At 40.4% G+C, this 21,612-nt stretch overlaps 1 protein-coding gene across 5 annotated transcripts in view; it reads left to right on the plus strand.

Moving 5' to 3' along the window:
* Window positions 1-21,612, plus strand: part of PTPRM (protein tyrosine phosphatase receptor type M) — an 899,870-nt gene that overhangs the window by 374,576 nt on the left and 503,682 nt on the right. The gene's annotated exons all lie outside the window — the stretch shown is intronic.

Below are 21,612 nucleotides of genomic sequence, written 5' to 3' on the forward strand. Positions count from 1 at the left end.
CAGGGGTGCTGCAGCCCATTCCGCTGACCGCCCCCCCCGCCCCGATCCTGGACAGTGACACTTGGAATTTCTCAATCCCAGGGTAGAGATTTGAGAGTGAGCAACCAGAAGGTAGCACGTGCCTGTGTGTGTGCGCACAAGCCTGTACACACACTGTTTCCCAGAAGCGCTATGCAGTAAGAAAGTACTGTTTGCCTTGTGTAAATTCTAATGAATGATACCCAACTTTACAAATTACTTTGTATTCTTTTTCCCCTTACTTGGCATTACATTTTTTTAGATCAACCCATGATATGCTATCATATCAGTACACTACATTTTATTCTTTTATTCTCCTGTGAACATTTAATTTCCCATTTTTCCTGCATGACAAACATTGCTGCAATGAGCATCTGTGTGCATCTCTGGGAGCTGTGTGTAAGAACAGGGTATGTTCTCAGATGCAGAATTGCTGGAGGTAGAGTAGAAACAGTTTTACTTTTACTAGATCCTGCCAAATTGCTATGAAAGGTGTCAAACCAGTTTTATATTCCCACCAGCAATCATGTAAGTTTTATTTTCCCAATATCCTTCCCCAAAATTGATATTGTCAGACTTGAAATCTTTGACCGGCTCAGGGATGGACGCTTGCTTTATTTTTAGGGTCCCTGGCGTTAAAGAGAAACTAATTCCTGCATTCCTGGATCTCTGCTGAAGGTCCTACCCAAATTCACAAAAGAAAGATTGTGCCTCCAATAAATAGTGTTAGAAATAGAAACCCTGCTTTTATTGCATGGATTGAATAGATCATAAGATCACTTCCTGTACTAGTTACAGAGAAGCCCTATGTGTCATCCGATGTGGGTATCATGACACAGTCATCTGATTCCAGAGGGGTTTTGCCTTCTGTAAGATCTTTATCTGGCTACAACACTGCAGTTCAAGCGCATCAGTCGTCTTCTCCATTACTAAGGCAGACAATGTTTTGTAGCACGTTGCGTTTATTTGCCTTTTATTTTGTCAGCAAGACTGGTGAGTTCAAGAAGAATATCTTCCCTTTTTTTTTCTGAAAAGGTAGAAAAATGAACAATGCTGTACCTAACTGAAACAGCAGGGCAAATTTAATTGCTCATAATTACCTGAGTTGGAACTACTTGCCCAGATCCTTGGAGTAATAGCCTTGGGCTTGGAGAACACACATGATGTGTTCTAATATGCATACATGTTGCAGCCCTGATTTACCTCCTACCAGGAAGTGAAAGTCAGAAAGTAATACTGAATGCCTACTAAGTGCTGAAGTGCTCCCGTTTCTCGGAGCCAATCTTACCACAAGGCAGCTGTGGTCGCTGCCCAGGGTGCTGACTCAATGGGCACGGTCAAGTTTGCATGGGTCTTTCTTGGAATGTGTCCTGACTTCCTTCTACATCTGTCCCCTGGTCAACAAAATAACTCCTACATGTAGCCCTTCCCATTCCACAGGGTTTGAGCCTCTGTCTTCAGCTATTTAAAAAGACGGAATGCTTGTTCTTCTATCAGAGCCTACTGAAATGTGTCTCCTGCAGTGTTCATTCTGTTCAAGCCTAGCTGCCTGTGGTCAGTAAAGGTGTTTATGGTCTTTCCTTTGGAGAATACTGGTGCTAATATCTAACTGGCTTTGCAAACTTGTTAGGAGATGCAGGATTGCAAAACAGGCTCTGTACCAAGGGGAGGTATGGTACAATAGCATTTTGAACTGTAAGCTATAAATGGTTTTGATGATGATAACCCTTCTGTAGTTCTTTTTTCCAAATCTCTTAGTTTATGGGGAAAATATGCAAATAAAGATTTTTAAAGAAGAAAATAGTTTGGCCATTTAATGGAAAGCTTTACAGGTAATATTTTAAGGGAGATCCTAAGAAGATTTAGAAATAATGATTCTTATTTTTATCTAAACTGTTCTTACCAAAAGATACAGAACTGATGAACTTTATTTACTTCAGTCAAAAGACTTCTGTTTGGATTTATATAGGTTTATGAGTAAGCATTACATTTTTTTAAAGTAGCACTTCTGTTAGGAGTGTAGAGTTGCTCATAAAATTGATTTTAATATAGTGACAGTCAGATGCAGGATCGGTTTGAAAATGTACACATGGCTGTGCAGACAGCAGCTTTCTGGCTTAAGACCTCTTCTAATGAACATAAATAATTTTTGTGTTTGGTACGCACACTAAAACATATTTTGAATTTGGTTCAATAATCCTAGTAGAAGTAACGGAAGAAGTATTGATATTTTATCAGCTTCATAATGTTGTCTCCTGTTTTTAAATAGGTTACAAATTATAAATACTGTGGATAGGTATTTCTGTTATTACCTTGTGGTGCTGATAAATATATATTTTTATATCTTATAAGCTCTTCAGCATTTTAGTAGGTTTATTGAGATAGAATTTACATGTTTTACAATTTACCAATTTAAAATTCACATTTTAATGGTTTTTAGTATATTCATAGCATTGTGTAACTATTACCATAGTCAATATAAGGACATTTTAATCACCCCCCAAAGAAACCCTGTTCCCATTAACAGTCATTCTCCATTTCCCCTGGCCACCACCCCAGCCATAGGCAATGCAGTCCTACAGTATGTGCTTCTTTTTGTTGGTTTTCTGTCACTCAGCATAGCATTTCAAGGCTCATCATCCACATTGTAAAGTGTATCAATACTTCATTCTTTCTCCAAGCTATATAGTATTCCATTGTATGATATACCATGTTTTATTTATTCATTCATGATTTGATAATATGCTCTAATTGTTTCCAACTTTCGAGTATTGTAAATAATTCTGCTATGAACGTTTATGTATGGGCTTTTGTGTGACATTTGTTTTCAGTTCTCTTGTGTACACTTAGGAGTAGATTTACTGGGTTACCTGGTAACTTTTCTGTTTAGCATTTTGAGGAACTAATACTGTTTTTCATATTGCCTATATACCATTTTACATTCTGAAGATGAAATATGAGTCCCAATTTCTCTGTATTCTTGCCAATATTTGCTATTATCTGTTTATCATAGCTATCCTAGTGGGTTTGAAGTGGTATCCTTTTTTCTTTTTCTCTTCTTTTTTTTTTTTTTTGAGAGAGAGTCAGACAGACAAGAAGGGAGAGAGAAGAGAAGCATCAACCTACGGTTGCAGCACCTTAGTTGTTCATTGATTTCTTTCTCATATGTGCCTTGACCTGGGGGCTCCAGCTGAGCCAATGACCTTTTGCTCAACCAGTGACTTTGGGCTCAAGCCAATGACCTTGGGCTTCAAGCTGGTGGCCTTGGGTTTCAAGCCAGCAACCATAGGGTAATGTCTATATCCCGTGCTCAAGCCAGTGACCCCACGCTCAAGCTGGTGAGCCCACACTCAAGCCAGCGACCTCGGGGTTTCAAACTGGCTCCTCAGTGTCCTAGACTGACATTCTGTCTACTGTGCCACTGGTTAGGCTCTTTTTGGCTTTGATTCTCTAATTGCTAATGATGTTGAGTATCTTTTTATGTGTTTTATGGCTATCTGTATATCTTCTTTGGAGAAATGACCATTCAGATTCTTTTTCCATTTTTAGTTGGCTTATCATTTTATTATTGAATTTAAAGAGCTTAGTGTAGCTGTATACAATTTTCTTATGAGATATATGATTTTAAGATAAATTTCTTTAATCTTTGGCTAACTACTTATTTTCTTAATAACATCCTTTATAGAACAAAGTTTTTAATTTTGATAAAGTCCAATTTTCAGTTTTCTTCTTTTGTAACTTGTGCTAGTTCTCTCATTTATTGCTATATCTAAGAATGCTTTGCCTAACTCGAGATTATAAAGTTTTACTACTATGATTTATTTAAAGAGTTTTATAGTCTCAATTCTTACATATAAGTCTCTGGTCTATTTTGAGTTTATATTTGTATATGATATAAGGAAGTGGTGCAACTTCATCTGTTTTTGCATATGTATGTCCAGTTAGATATTCCAGCACCATTTGTTCCAAGACTATTTTTTCCCTTTTGAATTGCCATGACATCTTTGTTGAAAAGCAACTGACTAAAAATATGAAGGTTTATATTTGGATACCCATTTTTATTCCATTGAGCTCTATGTCTCTCCTTCTGCCAGCACCACACTGTCTTGATTATTGTAACTTTGTAGTAAGTTTCAAACTGGGATCTGTGAATCCTTCTACTTTTTTTTTTTTCAGTAATATTTTGTTTGTTCTAGATCAGGGGTCGGGAACCTATGGCTCGCGAGCCAGGTGTGGCTCTTTTGATGGCTGCATCTGGCTCGCAGACAAATCTTTAATAATAAAAAAAAATGTTAGAAATATAAAACATTCTCATATATTACAATCTATTCATTTCCTAGCACTCATGTTCATGGTTGCGGGTGGCTGGAGCCAATCACAGCTGTCCTTTGGGACATAACCAAATTTTTATTGGATAATGCGTAACGTACACGGGTCATTGTATGGCTCTCACGGAATTACATTTTAAAATACATGGCATTCATGGCTATCTCAGCTAAAAAGGTTTCCGACCTCTGTTCTAGATCCTTTACATGTTCATATAGATCTTAAGATAAACTTGTCAATTTCAGCCAAAAAATTCAGCTGATACACTGATAGTGATTGTCTTCAATTTGAATATCACTTTGGGTAGAAAGCTAGGCCCTGGCCGGTTGGCTCAGCGGTAGAGCGTCGGCCTAGCGTGCGGAGGACCCGGGTTTGATTCCCGGCCAGGGCACACAGGAGAAGCACCCATTTGCTTCTCCACCCCTCCGCCGCGCTTTCCTCTCTGTCTCTCTCTTCCCCTCCCGCAGCCAAGGCTCCATTGGAGCAAAGATGGCCCGGGCGCTGGGGATGGCTCTGTGGCCTCTGCCTCAGGCGCTAGAGTGGCTCTGGTCGCAACATGGCGACGCCCAGAATGGGCAGAGCATCGCCCCCTGGTGGGCAGAGCGTCGCCCCTGGTGGGCGTGCCGGGTGGATCCCGGTCGGGCGCATGCGGGAGTCTGTCAGACTGTCTCTCCCTGTTTCCAGCTTCAGAAAAATGAAAAAAAAAAAAAAAAGAAAGCTTATGACATCTTACCATAGTAGGCATTCTTATCCATGAACATAGATAAGTCTTTTAAACATTTTCAGTTTTCTGGGTACAAGTTGTGTACTTTTTTTTGTTAAATTTATTTCTAAGTATTTTATTTTGATTGTATTGTAAATGGAAATTCTAAATGTACAGAAATACAATTTATTTTTTTAATATTGATCTCATATTCTGAGACTTTGTTAAACTTATTTTAAGATCTAATTGTTTTTGTGAATCCTTAGAATTTTCTACAATATATATATCACTATGTCATCTTTAAGTAGAGATAATTTCACATTCTATTTTTTAATCCATATATCTTTAATTCTTTTTCTTGCCTAATTGCCATGGCTAGAATCTCTAATGCAATGTTGAGTAGAAGTGGAAGGAAAAAATATCCTTGTCTTCTTTATGATCTTAGGAGGAAAGTTTCTAGTTTTTCACTATAAAATGTGCTGTTAGCTGTGGGTTTGGATTATTCATAGATGCATGTTACCAGGAAGGACAGTCTCTTTTATTCTTACTTTGTTGAATGTTTTTGTTGTTATTTTGTTTTGTTTATAATGAAAAGGTGTTGGATTTTAGAAAATGTTTCTTCTTTGTCCCTGTAGGGGAGGAAAATTTTTTTTTTTTAGTCGAGAGGTGGGAGGCAGAGAGGCAGTGACAGACTCCCGCATGTACCACGACTGGGATCCACTTGGAAAGCCCCCTACAGGGTAATGGTCTGCCCATCTGGGGACACTGCTCCGTTCCATGGCAACTAAGCTATTTCAGTACCTGAGGTGAGGCCATGGAGCCATCCTCAGTGCCCAGAGCCAAATTGCTCGAACCATTCAAGCCATGGCTGTGACAGGGGAGGAGAGAGAGAGAGAGAAGGGGAAAGGAGAGGAGGTGGAAAAGCAGATGGTCGCTCCTCCTGTGTGCCCTGACTGGGAATTGAACCCCAGACTTCCATACGCAGGCTGACGCTCTACCACTGGGCAAACCAACCAGGGCCAGGAAAAACTTTTCTTTCAATCCTTTTAGGATTCCTGGCTAGGTATGAAAGTTAAACTGATAAAGACAGATTAACAAGAGGAAGACTTTCCAAGTTATTTAAGATACATTCTTCGGCCCTGGCCGGTTGGCTCAGCGGTGGAGCGTCGGCCTGGCGTGCGGGGGACCCGAGTTCGGTTCCTGGCCGGGGCGCATAGGAGAAGCGCCCATTTGCTTCTCCACCCCCACCCCCTCCTTCCTCCCTGTCTCTCTCTTCCCCTCCCGCAGCCGAGGCTCCATGTGAGCAAGGATGGCCCGGGCGCTGGGGATGGCTCCTTGGCCTCTGCCCCAGGCACTAGAGTGGCTCTGGTCGCCGCAGAGCGGCGCCCCAGAGTGGCAGAGCTTCGCCCCTGGTGGGCGTGCCGGGTGGATCCTGGTCAGGCGCATGCGGGAGTCTGTCTGACTGTCTCTCCCCATTTCCAGCTTCAGAAAAATACAAAAAAAAAAAAAAAATACATTCTTCATGATTCAGGAGCATTATTAGGGAATCAAGACCTGAAAAAAAATGATTAGACCTGAATATTTTTATGTTAGGTTTGAGGAAGAGTGGACAACTGAGGAGGAATATGATAGGTTAAAAAACATGAGGTAAGTGTAGTAAACAGAAGGAAATGGCAAGACAGGATTGTTTAAATTCTTCTTGGTGTCCTTTTGTCTCTGAATATAAAGAACACCTTTCTCACTGAGAGTTTTATGACTTCTTTCAGTAGAGAAGAGTAGAGGAAGGTCATAGTGACCTTCTTGCTTCTACTATTTTTCTCAAACTTCTTCAGCTTAAAATATATATTTAACATACCAAGGTGTCATATTTTGGGGGAGTATGTCCTGCATCCCATCACCTATTAAATTATCGTTTGGTTTTATCTTTTATTCTAGTGGAGGGATGTATTCCATTGGTTGATTTTTGGGTGTTAAATTAACTTAACATTCCCAGGATAAATCTCACTTGGTTATGGTATATAAGTTTTCAATATGTTGTCATTTAACACATTAAATAAAAAGTTATTTGCACATATGATGCCTTCAATTCTAAATTTAAATATTATACAGAATCATATTCCACTAATTTTCTCTAAATTTAAAAACATAATATAAAATGGTGATGAAAGGAGACTTGACTTGGGGTGGTGAACACATACTACAGTATATAGAAAATGTATTATAGAATTGTACACCTAATACCTATATAATTTTTAACCAATGTCACCCCAATAAATTCAACAAAAATTTAAAAAATGGAATATATAATAAAAAAGGTTGAAAAAAATCTTTGTGTTCTCTATATTATATAAAATGACTACAGAATGCAAGACTCTTTATTGCTACTTTGCAATATGAAATAAGTCAGCAGTTTTCTTTAAATATTTAGTAAATGCTGAGTTCAAAATATGGTTCAAAATTATTTTTATTTTATAAAACAAAATTAGTTTTGTTACTCATTGATTTATTTGCATATCCAAACATTAATTGTCTACTTCTAAATTTAGATTTTGGTATAAAAGCATTAATAGTTTGATTAAAATAAGAGTAGCAGAGACAAAAAATCAGAATTGTTTTATTAATTACGTTCTGTTGAATAAAGACTGATTCACATGCTTTGCTTGAGAGATGCACAGTACTCAGAACTGACATTTCATTTTAAGCATGTAGGAACTTAAGTTGGAGTTTTCTCCAAAGGAATGCACTTCTTCTTCAAGATGTGGTGACTTGTTAAACTTTTTATATATATAGTGGCTAACTTACTGTTCTATGATAAGAATGTTGAATTTGTTTTTCCACTTGAAAAATATTATTCCATTGAAATTCATTTTAACTTTCAAGCCCAAAAAAAAATGTTTTGTCCCAAAAAATGTTAAGAGCAAAACTTTTTGCTTCTATCACAAGAGTTACTTGACTTCTTTGGGTCCATAACTTTATGTACATAATGGAATAATAATAGTAATAATAATAATAAATTATAATATCACCTTCCTCACAAGGTAAATGTAGGGATTAAATGAATTAAGGTATAATAGAGAATTTGAGCAATGCTTAGCACATTCTAAGAGCTCAATAAATATTAGCTGTTGTTATTATTATTATTATTATTATTAGGCACTCCATATTGCAAGGTCCACTAGGATGAGTTAGCGGCAGATTATAACCCTAAGTATCTAAAGGGATTGACTTATTAAATGGAATAATTTATTAGTGTCCATTTAAAATTTTTTTAAATATGTTTGCAAAATATGTTGTTTTTCCAGTGTTAGAGTAGGCAGCACCAAGATGTTCTTTTTGGCAGAGATTGTTTTTGTTGTTTGTGATGATATGCTACCCAGATAAATACTGCCTGTTTATTCTGGCAGTGAGGCATGCCTCCAGTTCATCCCAACCTGTGCCATTGCAGCAAAATGCAGATGAAAATGAAAAGAGTTTGCATTGAGTCCTCCTTTGTCCCACTTTAGTTTGCACTTTGATCTTACAAATTACTGTTCTCTGATTTTGTTGTTAGTAGTTTGATGCAAGTTTTGAAGAATCAGTACTATGAAACATTTAGAAAAAGGTTTGCATCTTGATCAATGATAATTCCTGACTTTGAGATCAAAGGCTGATTTGAGATCAATTAATACCCCAAAACAACTATTCTTTGAAAAACTGTTTTCTACAAGAAACAGAATATGATAGAGATGAGAAAATAGGGAGAGCTGTACTGAAAAACTGTTTGAAATTCATGGAAGATAGTTTCTAGAACTCCTGTGGATTTTAGAAGAAAGCTGGCATAGCATTTTGAAAGGGTATCCAGGAGACAAATGGGTCTATAAATTTGGAGGGAGAGAGAATTTTCTTTATGAATGTGGGATATATGGAAATTTCTTCTCTAGCAGTGCTATACCTGGTGTTACAATTAAAGTTGTTTGGCAAGGTTCAGAGCATACAGCTCAGCATGGGATTGAAACTTTTCTGGCTGTAAAGCTGTTTTTCTTGGGATGTTTCTTCCAGTTTCTTGTGATAAATCAATTCTTTAGAATAATAATGAATTTTTTTAGAGTTAAATAGCAGGCATACTATGTATTGTCCCTGTATCATCTTGTTTATCTTTATCCCAACTCTCTGATGTAGGTACCTTAAATATATATAAATTAAATTTAATGGGGTGACTTCGGTCTATAAGATCACACAAACTTCAGGTGCACGTTCTTGGCACATGATCTATATACATTGTGTTATGTGCCCATCACCCAGAATCAAATCACCTTCTGTCACTGTATGTTTGTTCTCTTTACCCCCACTACTCTCCCTCTGGTAACCATCATACTTTTGTCCATGTCTATGAGTCTCAGTTTTTATGTCATATATATGAATGAAATCACAAAGTTTTTTAGCTTTTTCTGACTGACTTACTTCACTTAGCATAATATTCTCAGGGTCAGTCCATGTTGTTGTACATGGCAGTATTTAATCTTATGGCTGAGTAGTATTCTACTGTATATGTGTATGTACCACATTTTCTTTATCCAGTCCTCTATCAAAGGACACTTTGGTTGTCTCCATGTCTTGGCCACCATGAATAATTCTGTGATGAACATGGGGGTGCGGAGTGCACATGTCTTTGTGAACAAATGTTCTTTAATTATTCAGGCAGATACCCAGTAGAGGGATTGCTGAGGCATATGGTAACTCTATTCTTGGTTTTTCTGAGGAACCACCATACTGTTTTCCATAGTGGCTGTACCAGTTCACATTCCCACCAGCAGAGAATGAATGAGGGTTCCTTTTTCTCAAATACTGTTAAAATCCCAGTGTCATTTTTTAAAGAAATGGAATAAAAATCATCAGACCTGTGTAGAACCACAAAAGATCACGAATATCCAAAGCAATCCTGAGAAAAAAGAACAAAGACAAAGGTATCACACTATGTGACTTCAAATTATACTACAGAATCCCAATAATCAAAACAGCATGGTATTAGCAGAATAACAGACACACAGACCAAAGGAACAGAATTGAGAGCTCAGAAATAAAACCACATGTATATGAGCAAATAATTTTTGACAAAGGAGCCAAAAACACACAATGGAGAAAAGCCTCTTCAATAAATGGTGCTAGGAAAATTGGAAAGCCACATGCAAAACAATGAAAAGTGATTACAGTTTGTCTCCATGTACAAAAATTAATTCAAAATGGATCAAAAACTAAATAAAAGATCTGAAACAATAAATTACATAAAAGAAAACACAGGTACTCTGCCCTAGTCAGTTGGCTCAGTGGTTGAGCGTTGGCCTGGCATGTGGTAGTCCTGGGTTCAATTCCTGGCCAGGGCACACAAGAGAGTTGCCCATCTGCTTCTCCACCCTTCCCCTTCTCCTTTCTCTCTGTTTTTCTCTTCCCCTCCTATAGCCAAGGCTCCATTGGAGCAAAGAGTTGGCCCAGGCACTGAGGATGGCTCCATGGCCTCCACCTCAAGTGCTAGAATGGCTCCGGTTAAAACAGAGCAATGCTCCAGTTGGGTAGAGCATCACTCCCTAGTGGGCGTACAAGATGGATTCCAGTCAGGTGCATGCTGAAGTCTGTCTCTCTGCCTCCCCACTTCTCATTCCAGAAAAATACAAAACAAACAAACACAGGTACTAAATTTATGGACCTTGGCCGTAGAGAACATTTTATGAATTTGACCCCAAAGGCAAGGGAAGTAAAGGCAAAAACAAATGAATGAGACTAGATCGAAGTAAAAAGCTTCTCTGCACAGAGCGAAATAAACCAACAACAACAACAAAAAAGGCAGCCAACCAAATGGGAGATGATATTTGTAAACAAAAAACTCTGACAAGAGGTTAATATTGAAAATAAATAAAGAACTCATAAAACTCAACACATGAACAATTCTATTATAACATGGGAAGAGGACTTCTCCTATGAAGACATACAAACAGCCAACAGATCTGTGGAAAGATGCTCATCTTCACTAGATAGGAGAGAAATTGAAGTCAAAACTACAATGGAATACCACCTCACACCTGTTAGGTACCTTTTAACCCCTGATTACAGATTTTTACAAATTCACTAATGTATGGGTTTATGAACGTTTTCTTTTATTCAGAGGTAGTAAGGGGCTGATGTATTGATGTTTGAACTCACATATGCTAAAATCAAAATTCAAAATATTATCCATCTTGTGATGTTTTCTAACTGAAAATAGTTGTAGGATTTATTTACTGCACTCAACAGGTAGGATCCAGGCATCCTACAGCTTTGGAAAGATTATATTATCTTTATGTTTATTGAAAAACACTTATACATGCCATTCGTAGAAATTCTGACTTCCATGTCTTGAAGGAAACTGATCTGGTAAATAGAATCCTACAGTCCCTTTGTCTGTTCATCCTGGTGGACGAGTTACTAGCTTCCATTCAGCTCAAATTATTCTCTTTCATTTGAAAAGGATAATTTGATTATATAAGTGTTTACGCTTAACGTGTTTATATGTCTTCATCTGGTTTCTGTTCGAGGAGGGGCTTTTTATCTGAGCTGGATAATCCTGGTTTGGCAGTCTTTTCTCAATAGAGCAGCACTATTTCCCAAACAAAAATGGTCCATTTGTTTGCAGAGAACGGCCCTCCTCAAAATACACTTGAACAGAGATATGAATTCCTTAGTCCTTGAACCTAGAATCTCACAGTACATGGGGTATGCACAGGCACTCTTTGAGAAAGCCGTGCTGAAGATCAATTCTAAAGGAAAAGTGGGAAGTTTCCTTCTGTGCAACATATCTTTATTAAGAATGGGGCGAATGAAGAAAGACTGCAGCACGATCATATCTTTGGCCTCCAAATTAAAAATTCAAGTTTTATCCTAAGGCAGTGGTGCCCAACCATTTTTGGGCCACGGACCGGTTTAATGTCAGAAAATATTTTCACGGACCGGCCTTTAGGGTGGGACGGATAAATGTATCACATGACCGAGACAAGCGTCAAGAGTGAGTCTTAGACGGATATAACAGAGGGAATCTGGTCATTTTTTAAAAATAAAACATCGTTCAGACTTAAATATAAATAAAACGGAAATAATGTAAGTTATTTATTCTTTCTCTGTGGACCGGTACCAAATGGCCCACAGACCGGTACTGGTCTGTGGCTCGGGGGTTGGGGACCACTGTCCTAAGGGACAGCCTGCTGGAGACAGTAAGTCTTAGATTGTATTGATACATGAGAGTTTAGCTTGCTTTCTTTGGGGTTCAGGCAGCCATTGTTAGAAACAGGGCCTTTAGGAAGGAGTCTTCCCAGGTGGACTTTCTGTGAGTGAACAGACTGATAACAGAACCAGTGACAATCCTAATATTCAAATTATGTATTATTATTATTATTAACTTAGCTGTTAGGGCAGAGCACATATATTTTATAAGTTTATCAAAAAAGGATTCAGTATCTTTTGACCACATTCAGAAGAAATAAAACTAAGAACTAGGGCTGGGGGCTCAATACTGTTTGTCCTCCTACAAGTTTAAAAAAAAATGGTTACAGAAATTAATTCTTAGTATTTTTGAGCAGGTGGTGAAAAGAGCCCTCTTACACCACCTGCTAGTAGAAATACAAATTGTGATATACTTTAAGAAAAGCAGTTTTGCAATTTGTGTCAAAAATCTTTTAAAAATGCATACTTTTTTGTCTTAGTAATTTGATTTCTAAAATTTTATCCTAAGGAAAAAAAAAAAAAACCCACCAAAAAGTCTACATGACAATTTAATCATGAAGACTTTTATCTTGGCTTTATGTATAAGGAACTCAAATGCTCAACAGTAGGAGAGTATCCCAGGAAACTTTTCTATGTTCATATAACATATTTCAGGATTTCTCAATCTTGACACTGTTGACATTTGGAGCCTGGGTCATTTTATGAGTGCTGTCCTGTGCATTGTAGGATGTTTAACACCATTACTGGCCTCTGTTCATTAGATACCAGTGGCGCCTCTACTTTCCCCACCCTTGTTGTGACAACCAAAATTATCTCCAGACATTGCCAAATGTCCCCTGCGGGTGACATTGCCTCTGTTTGAGAACCATTGATGTATATTAGGCAATTAGATTGTCAAATAATTTTTTGTTGTTGTTTATTTTTAGAGAAAGAAAGAGATAGAAAGAGAGATGAGAAGCATCAACTTATAGTTGTGTCACTTTACTTGTTCATTGATTGCTTCTCTTACTTGCCTTGACCAGGGGGCTCCAGCTGAGCCAGCAACTCCTTGCTGAAACCAGTGACCTTGGTCTCATGGCAGCGACCACAATGGAGTCATGCCTACGATCCCACACTCAAGCAGGCAGCCCTGTGCTCAAGCCAGATGAGCCCTCACTCAAGCCAGAGACCTCAGGGTTTCAAACCTGGGACCTCAGTGTCCCAGGTCAACGCTCTATCCAATGCACCACCACCAGTCAAGCATAGATTGCCAAATAGTTTTAAATGAATCTTTAACAAGGAAAAAGACTGAATATGTTGTTATTATTTTTTTTTTTTTACAAAGTGCATGGTTGCTACAAAAAGGTAAAAAGATACCAGTAGACTTATTTAGAAGATAATATTTCTTAAATGGCAAAGGATTGTTCTGATGGTTCTGTGCAAAACATACCCTCACCAGATCTCGCCGACCAGCTATGAGTAATTCAGCTACCCGTAATCTGTCCACCTGACACGGTTCTACCTGGTGCTGGAGCTTTCCTTTCATGTTTCCTGTAGGAATCTGGAATTTTTTTTTTTTTTTTGTATTTTTCTGAAGCTAGAAATGAGGAGAGACAGTCAGACAGACTCTCGCATGCGCCCAACCAGGATCCATCCGGCACGCCCACCAGGGGCGACGCTCTGCCCACCAGGGGGCGATGCTCTGCCCCTCCGGGGTGTCGCTCTGCCGCGACCAGAGCCACTCTAGCGCCTGGGACAGAGGCCAAGGAGCCATCCCCAGCGCCCGGGCCATCTTCGCTCCAATGGAGCCTTGGCTGCGGGAGGGGAAGAGAGAGACAGAGAGGAAGGAGGGTGGGGTGGAGAAGCAAATGGGCGCTTCTCCTATGTGCCCTGGCCAGGAATCGAACCCGGGTCCCCCGCATGCCAGGCCGACGCTCTACCGCTGAGCCAACAGGCCAGGGCCAGAATCTGGAATTTTTTTATCTTAACCCCTCTACCACCCCATTTTCAGCTGTCCTCAGGATTTGGCTTTTCATCTGCCTCCTCATCTAATTTGAAGATATAATTGGTACAAACATTCCTGAGTTCACTCTGATCCTAGATGAATCAAAGTTTAATATCCTAGCCTCCTTCAAGAGCTTCGGGTTCCAAGCTTAAGCTTGGAGGTCAACATGCTCTGTGTCTTCTCAACTAGTTATTCGATTCAGTATGCTTTTTATTTAAAAAAAGTAGTAAAGTGTGCAGAAATGTATGCACATTTTAAAAGTTGCTTCTTAAAGATTATATATGATTAAAAATTAAGTACTTTTATTTTTAACGTTTATTATTAAAATATTTTATAAAAGATTAAAAAGAAATCATTTAAATCACAAATCTTAGGAGAAATAATTAAATTGATTTCAAATATCTTGAACAGCTTTTAATGTATTAGTCCTATTAGTAGGAGGTTATGTAAATGAAGATGATCTAGGCCCTGGCCGGTTGGCTCAGCGGTAGAGTGTCGGCCTGGCATGTGGGGGACCCGGGTTCGATTCCCGGCCAGGGCACATAGGAGAAGTGCCCCATTTGCTTCTCCACCCCCGCCCTTCCTTCCTCTCTGTCTCTCTCTTCCCCTCCCGCAGCCAAGGCTCCATTGGAGCAAAGATGGCCCGGGCGCTGGGGATGGCTCCTTGGCCTCTGCCCCAGGCGCTAGAGTGGCTCTGGTCATGGCAGAGCGACGCCCCGGAGGGGCAGAGCATCGTCCCCTGCTGGGCAGAGATTCGCCCCTGGTGGGCGTGCCGGATGGATCCCGGTTGGGCGCATGCGGGAGTCTGTCTGACTGTCTCTCCCCGTTTCCAGCTTCAGAAAAATACAAAAAAAAAAAAAAAAAGAAAAGAAAAGAAAAAAATAAATGAAGATGGTCTAGGCAAGTTGTTTCAAGAAACCATTCAAATTCGGGGAAAGTAAATTATATTCTTTCTCATACAGTTTTGAAGCATGCTATTTATTATTTTTTAAAAAGAAAAGAGACTGTGTGTGTAGCCCACTTTGCTCTTGACATACCTGACAAGGAATGAACTTAAAATTTTCAAGGTAGTAATTCATTTTCTTTCAATGATTTTAGTCCATGGGAAGCTTACTTTTAATGTTACAAAGTAAATGTACAATATTTTAGCTTTTCCCATGTGCCCCTCAGAAAGTGGGGAAGCTTTTAAAGAGCTGCAAATCTCAAGTAGCAGGGAGGGAAAGGTGACTTTCTGGAATTTCTGAATCTACGGGAAGAGAGGTGGGTACGGAGTTCTGTTGTTTCCATGCCACCTTGATGGTCCTTCTGGTGGAGAAGGGTTACGAGAACTACGGTGCAATGCATTAAAAATGCCCAAGGGATTCTGAGAATTTTGGCAGCCTGGGTTTTGGGGTAGTGGGAGAAAAAGGAGGAAGAGAACAAATCCTAGATAGAGTGCAGGGTAGGAAGCCAAGGCCTAAGATGTACATGAACAGCACATGAGGGTTTTGCAATGGATTTTTAGGGGAAACTTTTAGTTTTTAATTTTTTTAAAAAATTCAGTGAGAGGAGGAGAGGCAGAGACAGAATGATGTATGCACCCTGACTGGGATCCACCCTACAAGCCCACTAGAGGGTGATACTCTGTTTATCTGGGGTGTTGCTCTGTTGCTCAGCAATGAAGCTCTTCTTAGTGCCTGAGGCAGAGGCCATGGAGTCATCCTTAGCACCTAAGGCCAACTCACTCCAATCGGGCTATGGCTACAGGAGGGGAAGAGAGAGAGAGAAGCATGAGAAGGAGGGGTAGAGAGGCAGATGGTCACTTCTCTTGTGTCCTCTGACTGGGAATCAAACTCAGGACATTCACACACCAGGCTGACACTCTACCACTGAGCCAACAGGCCAGGGCTATTTTTAATTTTCAGTAATAACTATCTGGGGATACAATAGAGGTGATGCTGGAAATATTTAACAACCCTTTAGCACAGGATCCACCTGGGCTTAACCAAGTGAATGTGAAACTACCGGAGAGTTGTCTCAGATATAACCCCCCTTTTAACCCAAGTTATAGTGAAAGATGGCTACACACGCAGCACCTTGTGTTAGAGACCCAGCTTGATGTTCATCAAGAGGTGAGCAGAATTAAGAGGCCACGAGATGGACAGAGAGGGCCACATTAGTGAGACGTCCTGCTATCCGAGTGTGCAGGGTAATCTACGTCTTTCACAATCCACAGGAATATGGAAGCATGGGAGGGGTGGTCAAAGTTTATAGGAGCCAGCTTGGGAGATGAAAGTTTTCTCAAAGGAGCCACTGAGGTTCTAAATGACTCTTAGTAAGGTCACGGCCATGAGAAAGAAAGGCACAGAGTGAGTGCTGTGCTAGTGGAGTGTAGTTAAAGGAAGAGGGGCGATTTTAGTTGACCGAGCAGTGCTCAGGTGAGGAACAGGAGCAGGAGCAGGTAAGGAGAGCAGAGAGGCTTCCAAAGAAAAATCAGAACTTTCCTCCCATGAGGAACCTTCCAAATAAGGAATTCTAACCCAGCTTCAGAGAGTGCCCTCGTTCCAAATATGACTCAAACCAGGAGCCTTTTTATGCTTTAACCATGGATGCAAGAGGTGCCCCCAGAGAGGGCACAGATGACACAGCCCCCACACCCCAAGAAAAGCTAAGGAAAAAGAAAACAAGGACCCCACTGCTACAAGCAGAGCCACTGAGGGAGAAGGTGACAGGGCCCTGGTGAGCCAAGGCCCTTTATTTAGACTTGAACAAACTCACTGAGAGTGGCAACAGTCAGTAGGGCAGCAGTCACAGAAGGGGTACCCAGGCTGTGCCCCTTTCTGCCTAGCCACCTGCAAATCCTACCTCCACAAGTGGCTCCCTCACTAGGCAGCTCATCCATGTCTGTCAGGCTGTGCGTCAGGAAACCCCTCTTCACCTCTAGGGGGCGCACCCCTCTCCAGCCGCGGCATTCTGTGTCCATCTCACAAACTTGAAGTCAGCTCTCATTCTCCCTGGTCCCTACTGTCCCCCTGTGTCCCAGTATTTCCTTCACCTGACAGAAAGGTCTGCTTTACAAACAACAACAACAACAGGAAAAAACCTGTTCTTCAACAGTACTTCTCACTCTCGGACCACACCTGGCTTGTCAGCTTTCATCCTGGTGTGACTCCAGTGGAGGACTCTGGCTCCAGAGCAGAACCGAGCACGTGGCTGTGGGCTGGTGTATCCGTAGTCTGGATGCGCTTTGTCTGGAGCTCAGTGTGAGGTCAGGTTTGACTTTGGAGGGACCTGTCTGTCCTGGCAAGGGTCACACAGTCATCTAAAGTGGCTCTAAATCTCCTTTAACAATCCAGAACTTCCCTGTTGGCTGGCAGGATTGTAGCCTACTGAGACTTTCACAGGTTTCTAAGAGCCTCAATAATGTTTTCTGCTTCGCTCTGTCTTTTAGTAGAGCACTAGGGATATGACCTGAGGAGTTCTCACTGCTGTTGACTCTTTGACGGAGAAGACCCCTACTAGGGAGAACATACACTCTTTGAAGAATAATGAGCCAAGTTCTTGTTCTGGGACATTTCTACGTTTATGGGAGGAGCACGGAGAAGAAACAAAGGAAAGAGCTGCAGGAAAATGACTTTGAAAGTAGAAATTCAATGTGGTTGAAACCATTTCTCATTGCTAGGAAATGAGATATGAGGAGAGCAGTTCTCACAGACGGGTGGTGGCTGTGATAGTAAGTGGGAGACCCCTGACAGAGGGGGCCACTGGAGGCTCAGGATGGCTGGCAGGAAATGGATCCAGCAGCTCCTTAAGGAGACAGCAGTGAGAGGTGGTGTGTGCGTGCATGTGTGTGTGTATGTGAGTGTATATGTGTCCTGAAAGATTGCAGAGCATAAACCACGCCAATCAGCTTCCTTCAAGTTTACGTGAAGTAGCTAAAGGCTACTGATGCACAGATGCACGGATGAACACTGGAGTTTCCACTTCCATTTTTTTCTTTTTCTTTTCTTTTTTTTTTTTTTGTATTTTTCTGAAGCTGGAAACGGGGAGGCAGTCAGACAGACTCCCGCATGCGCCCGACCAGGATCCACCCTGCACGCCCACCAGGGGGCGATACTCTGCCCATCCGGGGCGTCGCTGTTGCGACCAGAGCCACTCTAGCACCTGGGGCAGAGGCCAAGGAGCCATCCCCAGCGCCCGGGGCCATCTTTGCTCCAATGGAGCCTCGGCTGCGGGAGGGGAAGAGAGAGACAGAGAGGAAGGAGAGGGGGAGGGGTGGAGAAGCAGATGGACGCTTTTCCTGTGTGCCCTGGCCGGGAATCGAACCTGGGACTTCCACACGCCAGGCCGACACTCCACCACTGAGCCAACCGGCCAGAGCCTCTTTCTTTTTTTTTTTTTTATGATACATACATGGTGTAGTTCACTGTCTGTTTGGCTAGGGGTACTGTGCTTAGAGTTGTTTTACAGGGGAAAAACATTTGAAAAAGTTTTCAATTGATGATATTTGTACTATAATGAACACATTGTGTTGGATTAAAAGATAAAGAATACTCAATTTTGCTTGAATTTCTTTGACAAGAAAACAGCCTTTCTCTTCCATCATGGCCTTATTAATTTAGTCAAATCTCAAATACTTAGTGATTTCTATTTATGTTGGGGATCTCTAATGTAGGTAAATCTAAAATAGTAATTGTTACAAATTACTGTATAGTAAAAGTTTGTTCATTTGTATCAGAGGTGAGGTGGAGAGTATTGATACAATTCTTCAGAAATTTAAATCACAAGTGCAGTTGGCCGTTGAACAACACGGGTTTTAACTGCGAAGGTCCACTTTATACACAGGTTCTTTTCAATAAATATTGTTAAGGTAGGTTGTCTTCTTTATTATTTTCTTAATAATGTTTTCTTTTCTGCAGCTTATTTTAATATAGAACATATAATAAATATAACATACAAACTATGTGCTAATCTACTGTTTACATTACCAGAAAGGTTTCTGGTCAACAGCAGACTACTCGTAATTATGGAGCAGTCAAAAGCTATATGTGGATTTTTGACTGTATGGGGTGTCGGCACCCCTAGACCCATGTTTAAGGGTCAACTGTAAACAATTTTCAAGGATATGTGTATGTAAGTAATATGAATTTAATTATTGAGTGCCTGCCATATAGCTGGCGTTAATATTAAGTGCTATTTATTTCACATACAAGTGATTAAGACAACAGTTAGTTGTCATCTCAATAATCCCAACATGGAATATCATCCCAATAACTGTAATACAGTAGTCCCCTCCTAGCCACAGTTTTATTTTCTGTAATTTCAGTTACCTGTAGTCAGTTGTAGTCCAAAAAATTAAATGGAAATTTTTGGATATAAGCAATTCATAAGTTTCCAATTGTGCACTGTTCTCAGTAGTGTGATGCAATCTCTCGCAGGCCTACTCTATCCCACCCAGGTCGTGAATCACCTCTTTGTCTATTTTGACCACGCTGTACATGCTGCCACCACCTTTAGTCACTTAGTAGCCATCTCCGTTACCAGGTCAGTCATTAGATATTTTGAGAGAGAGAGAGAGAGAGACCACATTCACAAACTTTTATTTATTATAGTATATCGTTACAGTTGTCCTATATTATTGTTGTTGGTAACTACTGTGCATAATTTATAAATTGAGCTTTATCATAGGTACGTATATATAAGAAAAACATAGAATATATAAGATTCAGTACTGTCTGTGGTGCCAGGCATCCACTGGGGGGTCTAGGAACATGTCCCCCACGGGTCAGGGGGACTACTTTTATAAGACTGAGCATCTGTGATATTGAAAAGGACTAACAACAAGGGAGTCCAGGGAAGCTTCATGGAAGTAAGAATATTTGCAAAAGGATTGAAAGCAGCTAAAATCCCAGCAGTCAGACAGGGAACCAGTGTCCCTGGGCTGAAGAGCGTGGGTATGGCAGACACGACTGGCAAGGCTGGCAGAGGCAGTGTGGCCCAGTGGGTCATGCCTGGGCTTTCAAACTGCATGGACCAGTGTGCACCCTCTGGTTCTGATACTCGCCCAGTACCCACAAGTTTCCTGTCCCCATGTGTAAATGGAAAAAATATCTACCTCATAGGACATTTGTGAAGTATTCAATGGGAAAGGTTTTGGCATAGAAATGCTCAAATATGTTACCCTTTTCTATTTTCTAAAAACAAATTTTAAGGAGCAGAGAATAGAAAAGAAATTTAATTTAGGGACTTTTAACAGAGATGTATAAAAAAAACACAGAATCCTGTTATTCTTGACCAAGGGTAATTTGATTAAGTTACTGAAAAATGGTTCATAAGCTTTAAATTAATATATTAGTATTATGAACAGTGATCCCATAGTTATACTGACTGCTTTTTTAGAGTATTTTGCATGCCAAGCATCAAGAGTACATTGTCTGAATTTTTAGTGGTTTCCAAATTAGTAATTGGAGTTCCCTGTGTGTTGTTGATACTGTAATTTATTTTTCTTTGTTCTTGGATAGTAACCCACTTCTACTCCTAATTATGTTCTGCATCAGCGAGTATTAGTGCTAGTTTATCATTTTCGGGTACCCAGTAGTTGGACCCCATTCTTTGAAAGTGTCTCGGCCCTGGCCAGTTAGCTCAGTCAGTTAAGAGAGTCGTCCCAAAACAACAAGGTTGCAGGTTTGATCCCTGGTCAGGGCACACAGGGGAAGCAACCAAAAAATGCACAAGCGAGTGAAACAACAAAAGCTTCCCTTCCCCGTCCCCTCTCTCTCCCTCCCTTCCTCTCTCTCACTTACAGAAAAGAAAAATCAATAAAAATTAAGCTCTGGCTGGGTAGCTCAGTTGGTTGGAGCATCGTCCCAGAGTGCAGAGGTTGCTGGTTGGAGTCCCTGGTCAGGGCACATATAGGAGCAGCTTGATGTTACTGTCTTTCTCTCTCCTTGCCTCTCTCTAAAAAAAAAACAGTGTCTAGACATGACCTAAAGAAATGCTGGCAGTGAGGGAAAGCTGCCATGGAATAAAAAATTTATTCCAGTTATTATCCAGCTTTATCCATACTTCCCAGAAAATACCGTCACCCTTTTCTTTCATTCTGTCATCATTGGGATAAGATAATTTTTTCCCTAAAAGTGGACGTTATTATAAAATTTAGTTCCTGACCTGTCATTCCAGGTCCTTGATACATGTTTTCGGTGTGCTATAGAAATTGGTCTATACTTCTCGGAGCAAATAGAATTATCCTTTATTTAAACAGCTGTCCCCTGTGGACAATGTATGTTATGAGACTTAATGCTTTTTAGCATTTGGAATCATTCTTTCTTCTTGCGTTGGAAAAAGGAGTCAGCATGAACCACCGTGCTATGGCAGC

The sequence above is a fragment of the Saccopteryx bilineata genome, chromosome 11 (genome assembly GCF_036850765.1).
Source record: "Saccopteryx bilineata isolate mSacBil1 chromosome 11, mSacBil1_pri_phased_curated, whole genome shotgun sequence".
NCBI lineage: Eukaryota > Metazoa > Chordata > Mammalia > Chiroptera > Emballonuridae > Saccopteryx > Saccopteryx bilineata.